We start from the raw sequence: 14,307 nt of genomic DNA on the forward strand, positions 1-14,307 counted from the left end.
ATGGAACAGGAGATTTTTAATATCTTTGAAAGGTGTACAGTGAGGAGAGTCTGGAGCAGAAAACAAAGAGAACATAAATCCCCTGTATTGATGAGCTCCTGGTGAAGCAGGAAACAGGGCCTTAGTAATGAACTCCTCAAAGAAATTAAGGAATTTTGAAGGCAGCATCTTTCTGTCTCTAGATTCAGCTTCACACGTAACAAAAGCTTTTGCTATGAGAGCAAGCATCTGACCTTTTCCTTCCCATCTCTCCTGCAGCTGCAGTGCTCAGCCTGCTCATTATCAGTGCCTAGGTATTAACCTTGGAATAATCCAAGGGAAAACCCAGAGAAAGCTGTGGCCTCTGTTCTTAAATATGCCATTGCAGGCTGAAAGGATAGAGTAGCTACAGTGTTCCTCTGCTCAGGGCAGTTCCCATCCAGGTGACCCATGGTTTGGAAACCACCAGTGGAATCCTTCTGAAAGTACTGATGTGAATATACCAGAAGGATTTTGGTTGACCCAGTAAAGTCTGTCAGATTGTGGATACACTGCTCTATGTGCGGTATGAAAGGAAAAGAAAGCACATCTTCCCACCTCTTTATTCCTTGCAATGTGCAGGCATATGCTCCAAACACAGGGAGCACAAGGCAGGGGTTTGAAGGGAAAGGTGCTGGCAGGAGCCTGTTGACATCCCTGATGCTCTGTGATGTCCTGGGACTCTGGTTCCTCGCTGTGGCTGCTGCAAGCACAGCTGCTGCTTGTTCCATTCCTGTCAACACCCTGAGCCTGCAGCAAACAGAGCTCTCCCTGCTTTCCTGGGAGTTGTGCTGGGAATCTTCCTGAGCTGTGCTTAAAGAGGAGGTGGAATCAGGGCTGGCTCCCAGAATTTCCTGCAGATTGAATGGCAGCAGGAGCAGAGCTTTGCCACTCCCTCAGAAGGAGGAGAACTGGATGTTAACAGTGACAGCTTTCATTGCCTCACTTGTAATTTTAGAAACACTTATGCACTTAAGAAATTGCTCAGTTGTAGCCAGCAGAGTACAGACTCAGGGTCCTACCCATTGCTTGTCCCCAACTTTTGCAAAAGACCTGCTTTGTTTTCTCCCCTTCCCTTACTAGACTGGTTTCAGACAGCAGTAAAATCTTCTAAAATTACAGAATCATCATAAAATGGTTTGGGTTGGCAGGTACCTTAAAATTGTCTCATTCCAACTCCCCTGCCATGAGCAGAGACATCTTCCAGTATCCCAGGCTGCTCCAAGCCTGGCCTTGGACACTTCCAGGGATCCAGGGGCAGCCACAGCTTCTCTGGGCACCCTGTGCCAGGGCCTCTCCACCCTGTCAGGGAAGAATTTCTTCCTAATATCTAATCTAAACCTGCCTTCTCTCAGCTTAAAGAGGGTTACTCCTTGTCCTATAAATAAAGACTTAATATAATATTCTTATGTTCTAGGATGACTTTATGATGCTTGTATCCCCAATCGTCTGTTCTGTGTATGCTGTATGTTGTGTTCTGTACCTTTAAGACTGGTTCTGAGAGTGAAGCAGGGAAAGACGTGCACAGTCTGTTTTGAAAAACAGCATTCACTCTTACACATTTTTTCTCCAGGCTCTGTGTGTTCATCGGAGGCACAGACAGCAGTCGAGCAGAGAACTTTTTTTTTTTGCTTTTAGTTAGTTTAGCTAGCTAAGGCAGAGAAGCTCCCTGGACTGTTTTTTTGGTTTTTTTTTTTTTTTTTTTTTTTCTTTTTTTTCCTTTGGATTGTTTAAACCTGTCCTGGACTGAAAAACCCAGAGAGACACCGAGATCTTGCACCTGCAGCCCACTGGGGCCTGGACCTCAGCATTTTCCAGCACCGAAGGGACTGGGACTGATAAGAGACTGAGTGAGCTGAGCTAACTCCCGGCAAGGACTTCTCTCAGTTTTTCCATCTCTCTTCGGAGCGGTGAGAGGTTTTTATTGTTTCATATTATTCATTCTTTATGCTTGTGGACACTTTGTTTGTCAAGTAAATAGTTTTTTCCTCTGAGGAAGTTCTTTTCCCGGACCAACTAGGGAGGGGGCCGTCTGAGTTTGCTTCCCAGAGGAACCCCATTCAGAGGTTTTCTCCCAAATTTGCCCAAAACCAGGACATCTTAATATTCTTAATAAGAATAATAAGTAAATACTGCTAAGGCCATTCCCTTACTGTTCCTGATATTCAGTAATTAAATTTTAATTCATGCTTCCATATTTAATTGGCAAGTCAGGAGGTCTAGTTACAGACCTGGAACCCAGTTGCCTTCTCTGGAGACTGTCAAGGTGTGCCAGCACATCACTGACATGAGCCAGGAGCTGGCAAAGCACTGCACAGCCTTCAGACACATGGATGTGACTTGCGAAAGCTTCTGGATGTGAGTTTCTATTCATTTTACAAGGCTCTTCCATAAATGATCAAGTGCTATTCTGTACTCTCCAGTAATCTGATATTCATCTTAGGGCAGGGATATTTGTCATGAGCTACCAGCTCCACTTGTCACAGGAACAAAGGCCAAAGAGACTCAGGAGCTGCATGGCTATTTCAGCTCCTTCCTGATGAAGAAATGAAGGAGATTTCTTCTCCTGATGAAGAAATGGTCTTTTTCACAGCTCTTCTCTATCTGCCTTCCCCTGGGTTATTGCCAGCTCACACAAGGTCTGGGTAATCCTGGGTACTCAGATGGGGGCTTCCAAGGAATAGCCAGACTACTGAGGAGCAATGTCTGGGAGATTCAGTAGGTGAATAATGGCGCATCTGTGCCACAGAAATGCAGTCTTTCAATGACACATAAACCCAGCCTCCGAGCACACACTGTTAATGGTATCTGCAATTTTGACAATGGTTGTTCCAATAAATTCCCATTTTGGTAACCTCCTGTCACATGGGATTCCAGAAAAGAAATATGCAAAACACATATGCCAGGCTTTTCCTGTGATCATGTTTCCAGAGTTCCTCACTTGTTGGTATTTACTGTTTTTCATCAGACTTTTGGAGGAAGTGGAATGGAAACAATAGTAGCTTATTTGATCAAATATGACTAAGTAGTAATCATTCATTTGCCAACCTAAAGAGTAAAAAGAGAAAACTAATGAATAGTCGTGCTAATAAGCTGAGGTTAATTTGAATTGCCAAATGTTACAGATGAATTGATTTTGTACTTTCTGCATTTTTTTTTCTGTACTCTATGCTTTCCCTCTTTAAATTCACTTGTGGCTTCAGAAGAAAAAGATGTTTTCTAGTTCCTGTCAGATGAGGTTGGATAGTGCTAACATCTACCACAGCACAGCTGCATCACACTGGATGGGTGTTGAGCAGTGTCTCTAAACTCTTAGGGAAATTGTTCTTTATTTTTCAGGGGTACATGGGGATGGTCAGAAAAACAAAAACCAGTTTGAATTTCTGCAGTCAACCTGAAGGACACACAGGCCTTGTGCCCTTTGGAATTTACATTTTGAGTAATTGTTAAATCACCTGAGCAAGCAATGCCCAACTACAAGGCCTGGGAAAATGCTTCAGCAATGCTATCAGTGTGTTCCAGCTCCACCTAATCCTTCTCATCATTTCTCACATGAACAGTCTCACTGTCTTAAGCTGGACTTGTCCCAGGCAGCAGTTCAGGAGTGGCACCTGAGTGTGGCTATCAAAGCACAGCCTCTGGCTCCTTCATTTGCCACCCAGCACTTCTCCTGTCCCTCTGTCTGACACAGCCCAGCCCCTCTCCTCCCTGCTCCCCTCTCCTCACAAGAACTGTAGCCTTGAGTAAGAAGGGAAAAGCAAAGAACCTCTTGTGATTTGGAATTAAAAGGTGCAGAGGAAATGCCTGATGGAGGTCATTATCACTTATCTCTCACTGCCAATCATCCTTAACTGTTGATGCAGTTGAGCCTCTCAGTTGAACATATCATTATGACTTCCTGCCCATTTGAGATCAAATCAGTGCATCCATCCAACTTCTCTGTGTACTTTCTTAGCCTATGAGAGGCAAGCAAAATCATCCCTCTGCAGTGTATCTCTGTCAATAAACTGCCTGCATTTTGCATTAACAAAAACAATCCTTTGACAGGGAAGATGATTATTACCTAGTGCCTCTACTCCTTACCCTGCTCCTCCAAACTCAGCTGCATGCATTAATTTAAAAGAGGAAAGCAACAAGAGTAGGAAGAAAGAAAACATCATGTCACAAGAAGCTCAATTTGAGAAGTTTAACTTCCTACAGAGAGTTAGGAAGCACAAACCTGTCTATGTGCTCACCTACACCATTAAACTTGGAATGTTTTTGAGGTGCCTGGTTTTACATTATGTGGTCAGTCCAGCCAGGTCCTGCTATAGTGTAGCTGTGCCCAGTGCAGCTTTTAGAGAAGTTTTTTAGGATTTAAAAAATAGTAGCTGTGCTTGCTTCTTTCTGCATGGGGTATTATAACACTGAAGCTCAGCCTTGTCTTTGGGAAAGTGACCCTTCAGCCGCGCTACCTCTGTGGTGTTCAGGTCTTGTTGGGAAAGATGAGACAGGAAAAGCTTACAGATATTGTTAAAAATGGGCGGAGATAATATTTTTCTCCTTAAAATGCCTTTATTAATTAGCTCTTAATTGGGTGGCTCGAGGGAGGTTTCAGCCCTTCCAGGTTCACCTTGAGGAGGAGGGTCTTGTTCGGCTTTGCAGGCTCAAGTTGCTGCAAAGTTGGGAGCTCCTCCCTCATCGGGGCTCTGAGGAGTTCTATCTTTCGTTGGGTGGGTCTGGGGTCTGCTTCTTCTTGGGTACTTTTTAGGTTACAGCAAGTTACAAAAAATTGTTCATTAATACCTTAGGGTATACACGGTTTAGTACTGTCTTCTGTGGGTCTAAATTTTACATTAGTTTGTTTTGGTAGGGGGCTTTTGGTTTTAAAAAAGCCCCAGGTTACACGGGGGTTTTTAATTTGCATGTTAGTAGCACGGGGTCGCCTGGGGGGTCGTGTGTGCCGCGGCTTGCAGTTTCATGGCGGCGGCTGGGGTCCTGCGGCAGGCACCGCAGCTGGGGTTCCGGTGGCGGGAGCTGGGACCTGCAGTGGACCCCCGCCGGCAGCCGTTCTGTGGCGGGGGGAGGTCGGGCCGGCAGCCCGGGGCAGATCTACACCGGCTCTCATGGGGGGGGGCGCGCTGGCAGCGGCACCCCGGCAGTGGTTTGCCGGGCAGCTCGGGGCAGACTCACGCCGGCAGCCGCTCCGCGGCGGGAGCGCGGGTTCGGGCCGGCATCTCGGGGGGGGGAGGGGCAGCAGTGCCAGCATCTGTGGGGGGGGGGCTGCTGCACTCTGGCAGGCGCAGGGGCTCCCCCTCTCTTCCGGCTGCTCGGGGAGGGTGCGGTTTTCAAAGAGCCTCCTCCCCTTTGCTTATAAAGGTGGCTTTTTATTGCTACATTACAGGAACTTACAATTTAAAACTTTTAAAACATTAATACACTTATTATACAATAACTAAGGGTTTTAACACTCTAAATTTTCAACATATACTTAGGAGTTTTCTAATTTTTATTCTTTTCAGATATGATTTCCTGGTAAGAAATACTAAAAATATAAAACCTGTGAGTGAAACAGAAATGAAAGCTAGCTTTGAGATGTAATCATGGCAGGCAGGAAGACTGATTAGCTAGAAGATGGGTGGAGTGATAACAAACGATGGGATACTAAGGACCCAAGGGTGTAGCCCCTCTCCACCCTGCCAAGGCATCAGGGAAAAGGTAGATAAGAAAAGTAGTCTTTAGAGTTTAGAATGTAGGATGATATGGTAATATAGTAGTTCTCATAGTCTGCATGCAAAGTTTGTAAATCTTGAATCTCGTGTGGGTTGGTCACTGTAAATTAGAATATTCAACACAAAAGGAGATATAATGTATTGTAACAAGATCCTTGGCCTCTCACCTGCCCCATCTCTCTTACCTTACCTCGCTTACCCCTGCCATCTCTCTTACCTCTTACTCTCTCTCTCTCTCTCCCTCTTTTAGGGGCTTCCCTTCAGCCGAGGCTGGTAGCTGTAGGCAAGGCCCTTTTACCCACGACCCATGCAATAAAACCACGTGTTCCTAGAGTGTCTCAGGTCTGCAGAATTCCCTCTTCCTGCCATCCACGGATGTCCCTACAAGGTCTCTCAGCTGATCCTTCTTTATTTCAGGCTCGAGAAGATGTTTCATGCTCTGGTGTTATTACACAGCACCCTGGCTGCCCCAGGGCACCAGCACCTCCTGATATGTTTCCACAGAATATACAGGTGAGCTTCCAACCTAAATGCATCTCCTTGAGGCAAACAGGCAGCTACAGCCTCAGGTCCCACTGAAAACCCCATCAGCAGAGTCAGGAACAAGCCTAAAGGGGTCTCATTTAAAAATGGTGGGTGCTGTAAAGCAGCAACTGTGGGTCAAGCAGAGCACAGAAAGAAAGAAAGAAAAAAAAGTTATTATGAGGAGAGCTATTTTCTCTTCTGGGAATGGTGAAGAAAGGACATATCTAAACTCTGACATCAGAGAGCTCCTTGATCCTTCCATCACACATCAGAAAGCTCCTTGATCAGCCCTATGATTGATACTTCAGCATGCAGTTGTCATTTTGGGGAATGTTTCTTGTTAGTTTTCAGTTCCCCATACAGAAGAATCAGGAAGAAAATGTGTCTTGCAGAGGAGCCCTGAGGCCAGGTGTGTTCAGGTGAGGGATATCAGAGCTCCTGGTGGCTTTGCTGTGGACAGAGCTGCAGGTCTGTCCCAGACCTTCCTTTCCAGCAGCCCTGCCAGGCTCCTCCCCTGCCACAGCTGTCTGTGCTGGCAGCAGCTCAGCAGAACACAAGGTGCAGCTTGGCCTTGTACCTACCCCTGTAAGGCTGTAATTTTTTGTTGTTGTTGTCCTTTCGTACCTGATGTGTTTGGGAAAAATGCTGATATCTTGGCGAATATCTGGGCATCTTTGCTGTTAACAGAGCAGTGATTAATGTGCTTTTTTGTTCTCTCTGATTAAATTAAAACATGCATTCTAGCACGTCTTGGAGACATTTATAATTGTCCTTGTGTAGCCCAGCTTATCAGGAGGCAGTAGCAGGTGTCAGCAGAGCCAGCCAGGATTTTTATTGCTGTATGCCAGCCCCTGTGCTGAGGGCCAAGGCCCAGATGCCACAGCCCTGTGCTGATGCTGAGCAGGGTTTCCATGAGCATCCCTCCATCCCTGAGCCCGGGATGGAGGCTGGGGACATGGGGGACAGGCCCAGACCTATCTGCCACCTCACAGAGGCCCCTCCACATTAACCTGCCCAGCTGCACTGGAGATTGGGCAAGGTGGATTTGAAGATTTCTCCACATCTGTGAGCACTTGAAACAAACTTCACTGGCTTCATCTTAAATGGAGCTTTCTGGTAGTTTATCTCGAAGTGTGTTTCAGTGGACAGAAGCAGCAGCTTTGATGTGAGAAGGAAACACATTTTCTGTGTGGAGCCTTCTTGTCCTCACGTGCTGATGGAACCCTGGCCAAAGTGTCCCCTCCATCACCAGCAGTGCCCCTCCTGTCACAGTGCGCTCGAATGTGAGGGTTTGGGCAGGTTGTGATTGCTGAGGTCATCACACCAACCTGCCAGGTCTGCCCTCACCCCTGCCGTGGTGCTCGTGTCTCATCCTGCAGAGGCTACTCAGTTCTCAAGGCAGTATCTGATGCTCTGTCTGATGGTTACTCTTTAGCCAGGGTGGGATCAGCTTTGTGCTCATTAAGTTCCATCCCTTTCCCTGGTAAATTTTAGGCAAGTGGAGCAATCTTCTTCATTTCCAGCCCCTTTTGAAGGGTCTGACACTATAAGCTAGTGCTATAGGAAAAGCTATCACTCAAAAAACCCCACAGTTTACAGACCTGGAGGTTACCTTTCTTGCTGTGGAACAAAGCTAAAATAAGTTCCATTTGAACTTGATGAAATAAGTTTCCCATGTACTTTTGCCACCTTAGTGCAAGGAATAAAGACTGAACTGATGGTTGTGTGAGTTGTACACGAAGGGTCAGGTTTTCTGTTTCTGCCATTTTATCATTATTTTCCTTTAAAGAAGGTGTAAGCCCATGAAGGTGTTGGCATGTACTAGTTGAAAGTCTGAAAAATGAGTATCAAAAAGTTTAAAAGGCAGGACAATTTTCCATGACGTATCTAACATCTGGAAAGAAGAATGCACACTCATTATATTGTTCTGTTGCAACTCCTTGGCAAATTTTTCCTGCATGGGGAAAAGAATTAGCAGTCTCTAAATATGATGCTTAACTTGGGGGCAGTTTGGCACTTTTTTGTTTGCATCTGTTAAGTTTCCTTGGCCCATCAGCCCTGGAGTCACATTAATTCATCAGCTGTGTTTTGGGGATGTAAATCTACTTGCAGTTCTGGAATGGCCACAGAAGGGCCTGGTCAGAGCTCTGGCAGGGCATTCATCAAAAAGCATCCTGTAAGAGGTGTCTCTGATCACAGCAGTGGCCACTCAGGGTTACCACTGCTTTGGAAGCAGATGTGCAACAGAAAACTGAAGTTTTTATCAAAGGTTTTCAGGGCAGAGAGTTACCATGGCAGCTGCAGTAAAACACTGTGGGATCTTTGAGGAGTCTGATATAATTTTGTAATTCTATAGGGTGTATTATCCAAGAATTCAAAGCACCCCATTAAGTTTCACTGCTCTATTGTAAGCTGGGTAAATATGATTAGTTCCATTATTAGGCTGGCAAAATGAGACACTGAAGTGAGATGATTCCCCCACTGTGGCATATGCACCACTGGTGTCAACTCTTCTGTGGTGTCAGCCTGCCACAGCCCAGCTGGGGGATGTCTGATGGCCCCTTTGAGCAGTTTTGCAGGCTCAGGTGCAGCTGTGTTTTCCCAGTGGTGTCTATTCCTGGTCTCTCAGAGATTCACCCCTGTAGTGAATATTTTACATATTTTACTTGATGTATCTAAAAGTAGAGTTCATTAAGCAGTCCTTAAAAAAACCCCTAACACACAGTTCATGCCTTCATTAGTGTCTCTGTGCTGTCAGTGCTTTCATCAGCCCCCTCACACCTCACCCCACTGAATTTCTGCTCTGCTGCACTGCCACGCAGTGCAGTTATGCCTGAGACCAAACCTTCCCTGCCCACGTGTGCTGCACTCCCCCAGACCTGACCCCACACTGTCCCTGTCCCCTCCAGAGCTCCTTTTGATCCCAAAACATCAGCAGCCCTCCTGGGAACCTTGACACAGACAGGTACAGGCAGAACTTCCTCTATCACGGTTTCAGGGCTGCCCACCAGCTAGCTGTGCCCTGTTGTGATATGATGGAGTTCTAGGCAGGTCCGGATTTCTGGCAGGAGCGTGCTAGCAGGCGTGGAATAAAGAGAGTGGACTCTTGCTTGAGTTACCAGGCTTTATTGGTGTTCCAGCTGGACCTCATGGCAAAAGGCCCCCTCCTGGTTTTGGGTCTCCCCTTTTTACCTGTATGGGCAGTCCTCCAGATTGGAGAACCCAGAACCAATAGCAAACAAGGGAGGGTGTGACCCAGAACAGGGCAACTTAACAGAACAAAAGAATAAGGTGTTGCCCTCTCACCCAGACTGAATCCTAGGGCTTTCAGCTTTGAATCTTCCAGATCTAACAAGGTGATTGACAGTGTCTCTCAGGGAGGAGACCATCAGAGGGTAAGGGGAAAGGGTACTAAAAACAAGACATTTTCAAACAATATAAAACATAACAAAAACGATAAAAACTTTAGAAAACCAAATCACGCACCACTACATTCCTCCTCAGCACAGCACTCTTATAAAAATTACCACCATAGGCTGATTGTTGTTACTATTCTTTTTTATCCTGTTATTGTCTCCCTTAGGCCGGTCAAACAGTGAAAAGACAAACTTTAATCAGTGATTACTTTTACATTTGCTTGTGTTTCACACATGCTGGGAGGTGCAAGGCTCCAGCCTGCACTCTCTGAGTGCTGCTTGCTTACATTCCTGAGATTCTTTTTGTAGCTGATTTTCTACCTTTAAAGGTGATCTGTGCTCTAAAGGAGACAACAATTCTTTCTTAATCGTGTCTTCCATGCTAGTGTTGCTCTACCTTTGTAAAGCATGGGACTGTCCAGGGCTGGAGAGGATCTGGGCTTTCCCAGCAGTGTTTGGGATGGGGGAAGGCAGCACAGCCATGCTTAGCTGTAAAGCCAGCCTTAAAGAAATTCAGCTTTCTCTGGGAAGGGGCCAACTGCAGCCTTACATCTGAGCTCATTCCAGCTCTAAGATCTTGTCCAATCTGTGGACACGGGGAGATCAGTGTGCTGGGGAGGCCAGCAGAGATCCTTCAAAGGGAGCCTCGGTGATCCCCCCGCAGTGCCAGCCCACCTCCCACTTGTTGTCTAGACCTGCAGCCCAGCTCCAGCCTCAAACTAACATCCAGCAACTGGTAAAGTGCAAATGCCAACTGCAAGTACAGCCACACAACACAAACTGCCAGCTCAACCCCACAGTCATGCCCCTGGGAGCATGAACATGGGCCCTGGTGATGGAACACCTCTGTGTGTGTGTGTGTGTGTGTGTGTGTGTGTGTTATGAATAAAAATGGGCGGAGAAAATATTAATCTCCATAAACGCCTTTATTGATCAGCTCTTTCAATATTTGCCCGAGGGGTTTTTGGCTGCCCGTGGTCGCCGTGGAGGAGGAGGGCCTTATCAGCTCTGCTGCAGGCAATTCAACAGAGCTGGAGGACTAACCCTCGCTGGGAGCAACCCCAGAGTCCTGACAGTTCTTTGTTTTCTCCTGTGGTCTCATCTCTGGTTTGGTCTTTTTAACTTACGGCTAGTAAGCAAAACCGGAGAAATTAGCTCTTCTGATTCCCCAGGGTCCACACGGCTGAGCATTAGTTCTTATCCGTTTTAATTTTACTTGGTTTTTATTTGATAAGGGTTTTTTGATGTTAAATTTCATCCCGAGACGCTCTTGGAGTCCTTAATTTGCATGCGGGATCAGCCGGGGCGGGCGGTTGGAGGCTCTTTGTGGCCGCGTGGCAGTTTTGCCGCAGCCATGGCGTTTCGGTCTCACGCTGCTTCACAGCGGCGGCACTGTTTGCGGGGGTTTGGGCCGGGGCTTGTGCGGTGGGAGGTGGAACGTGGCAGGCGTGGGTTTCTTTCTTTTGAAACGGGGCAGCTGCGGCGGCCCGGGCCGGGCAGCATGGCAGCTGCGGGCGGACGGGGCGGGAGGCTTTGCAGGCTTTGGGTTTTCCCCCGCCGGCTCCCGGCCACGGACGGGGCTGGCGAGGGGCTTTTCCGTGGCGAACCGGGGGGGCGGACGGGGTTTCTCCGCGCCGAACCGGGGGGGGGGGGGGGGGGGCGGCCGGCTCTTTCTTTTCTCTCTGTCGGTGGCAGAGCCGGCGGCTCCGCTGCGGCTCCCTCGCCCCGTCTCCGACCTGGGGTGGGGGGAGCGCGGTGCTTGAGAGTTTTTTTTACGGGAACGGGTTCTTTGTTTTTAAGGTGGTCTGGGAGGAAGGAAAGCCACGGAGGTGGCTTTTCACTGTTACATTATAGGATAAACATTTTAAATTTCATTTTTATCATGTGTGTGTGTGCACTCTGGGCCCATACCTGGGAGGCTGCAGGGCACTCCTTGCCTTGTGTTCTTTCTCAGAAGATCATGCACAAGGACCACAAACAATGAGGCAAAAAATTTTTAATCTCTTTAATTAAAAAACCCCAGTGCTGTTGCTGATTTCCTCCTTCAGAACCTAGGCTGCCCGAATTATCGTTTGTTCCTCAGTTCCCTGAGGCAAGAAGGGCTGAAAACCCTCTGCCCTTGCAGCCCTGCTGCCAGGTTTGAAGTGCATCCATCAGCCAGGGGTGGTCTCTGAAGTCCTGGCATCCAGCAGAACAGCCCCTGTTCCTTGGTCCCTCCTGCTGTGGCATCCAGCTAACAGAGTTGTCCTGGCTTGTCCAAATTGGGCCCATTTAACTATTGTCTCTTATCTCCCCTTTCTTCACTGTTTTGGGACCTCCTCAAGGATGACATTTTGGTCATGTTTTTAGTGCCTGATAAAAGATTCTTGTTCAAACCTTCCTAATGTTATAATGCAATGGCAAATATCGGATTAATAAAAAGACAATTTATTAATAACACAATATCGAACACCAGCAAAACGAGAAAACCACAAAATAGGAAAATATCAGCGCTGCGCCGGGTGGATAGGGGTCCGCACACCAGGGTACAAGATGCCCAAATCCACACCGTGCAGTTTTCAGTCCACCGTTTTATAGGATTTTTCTGCCCTTAGGCAGTCCAGGTGTCCAGGGTGGGCTGAATAGTCCGAATTTCTTTTCGATGGCCTTCCCGGATCTTGTCAAGTCCCGTTGTTCCATTCCGGGAAGGTTCTTTCTTATGTCAATTACACAGGTCAGTCTTATGTTGATTTCAGTTTGCATATCGTGCCAGGGAGTTGATGAAATCTGCATCGTCGTCAAGAAGGAATTCTCCTTGCATTGGCGAGGAAGTGATTCTTATCGGGGCTGGCTAGCGTCTTTGTCTAGTCTGATGATTCTTGTCCTGTTTCACAACTGAAGCCGTGCAGGCTGAGGGGGAACGGTTTGCTTCCTACTGGATTTTACATTTTATTAACATTGTTCTTATTATACATCGGATTATTATTTCATAGACGAATTTTCACCCCAAATTTATCACAGTCCCCCACCTAATAATTCATCAAATTAAAAATTCGTCTCTTTTATTTATTTTGACCTTAATTCCAATTGAGATCACACTCTTCCCAGTCCTCCTGAGAGGATTCATCACCTGGTTAAAGTTTCCGTCCCTCTTTGAATCTCCTTAGGGCTGCTGCAGCCCTCCCTTTACCCTTTTCTTCCTCAAGCTTCATTATTTTGGACACAGTTTTCCCTTGTGCTGCCTCTGGATCCATGGGAAGGGAGGCTATCTGCATCCCTTGGACGACTGAATGAATCAGTCGGATGAAACAAGGGATCAAACACGGGAGGAAAATTATGCCCGCAATGGAGCAGGTTATGAAAAAATCTACTTTCTTCCACCATTCCCCCTGTCCGAATAGCTGATCCCACCATGAAGCTTGAAGGATCGAATTCCATTTCTGGACCGGCACATGAGCCACCTTTTTAATTTCTTGGGCTATTCCTTTGATTGTTTCCCCATAGTCATCGATCTCAATGCAGCATTCCGATTCATTGAATCTGCCGCAGACCCCTCCTTCCTCTGCCAACAGGTAGTCTAGGGCAAGCCGATTTTGGTACACAAAAGCCCTCATCTGTGAATGTTGTTTTGCCAGGAGTTCCAAGGCATCTGAGGTGTGGTTTGAAACCACCTCTACCACTGCTTGCAGCCGAATCAACCTATTCAATAGATAAATGGGCGTTCAATATCCCCAACTACCATCGTTCGCCCAGGTGGCTGGCCCATAATACTTAATGATTCTTTCCACGGGCCACTCCTCCTCCCCCCATTTCTGGTTGCCTCCAGCTACGGGTAGCTCTCGCCTTATCTCCCTTCTTTGTCGGTTTCAAAGAGAGGTGCTCCTAGCAAATTGCTTTTGGCCCTGGGCAAGGTAAAGAAAAAGGGTCTTATCATGCCTAGGGTACAGGACTCCTTCCATTTCCTGGGAAGTTCACTGTAAGCTTTCTTTCCGCAAATCCAATATATTCCATCTGGTGCTTTCCAGCCTACATTGTTTCTGACTGGTTCGTCCCAGTACTCTTTCAGACCCACTAATGCCTGAAACGGATTAGCCCCAGGACTTTTATGCCAACAAAGTCCCATAGTCTCAAGCCATTCACAATCCTTTTCTCGAATTTTACTCCAATATCCGGAGAGTGGTTCGGGTTGCCAGACCCTTGTCTTATCATTCACCGTTAAGATGTTTATGCAAGGAGTATAACCTACCAGATCGGTAAACTCCTTCCCTTCCCGGCTAATGCAGATAGTGCCGACTATCCTTTTTTCCAAAATCCATCCCTCCGGTCTTTTTATGATTTTTGATATTTTTAAACTCTCCCATTTCAGGAGTTGTTCCGGGGCTAATCCTTCTCCTTTCCAGGGCCACCTTTCGGCTGACTTTAATCCCCCACAGATCCAACAATTCGTCAGTCCTAATTCAGTGGCTATTTCTTGCATTAGTTCTACGAAGAGGTTTTGGTTAGGGGCCGGAAATCCCCCGTCACCATATTGTTTCTCCAATTGCTCATACTGTTCACTGAGCAATTTCAATCTTTCTTGCTCAATCCTCCTCTTTCTGGCCTCAGCTTCCTGTCTCCTTAGTTCCAACGTTACCTGCTTCATTTTACTCTCAGGGTCC

At 46.9% G+C, this 14,307-nt stretch overlaps 1 protein-coding gene across 1 annotated transcript in view; it reads left to right on the forward strand.

The window, feature by feature from the left end:
* Nucleotides 1-14,307, forward strand: part of LOC310922049 (uncharacterized protein) — a 69,705-nt gene that overhangs the window by 19,872 nt on the left and 35,526 nt on the right. The window contains exon 2 of the transcript XR_014592280.1: nucleotides 6,147-6,242. The gene's annotated coding sequence lies outside the window, so the exon portion shown is untranslated. The remainder of the gene's footprint in view (nucleotides 1-6,146; nucleotides 6,243-14,307) is intronic.

The sequence above is a fragment of the Zosterops lateralis genome (assembly GCF_965231275.1).
Source record: "Zosterops lateralis genome assembly, chromosome: W".
In the NCBI taxonomy this organism is placed as follows: Eukaryota; Metazoa; Chordata; class Aves; order Passeriformes; family Zosteropidae; genus Zosterops; species Zosterops lateralis.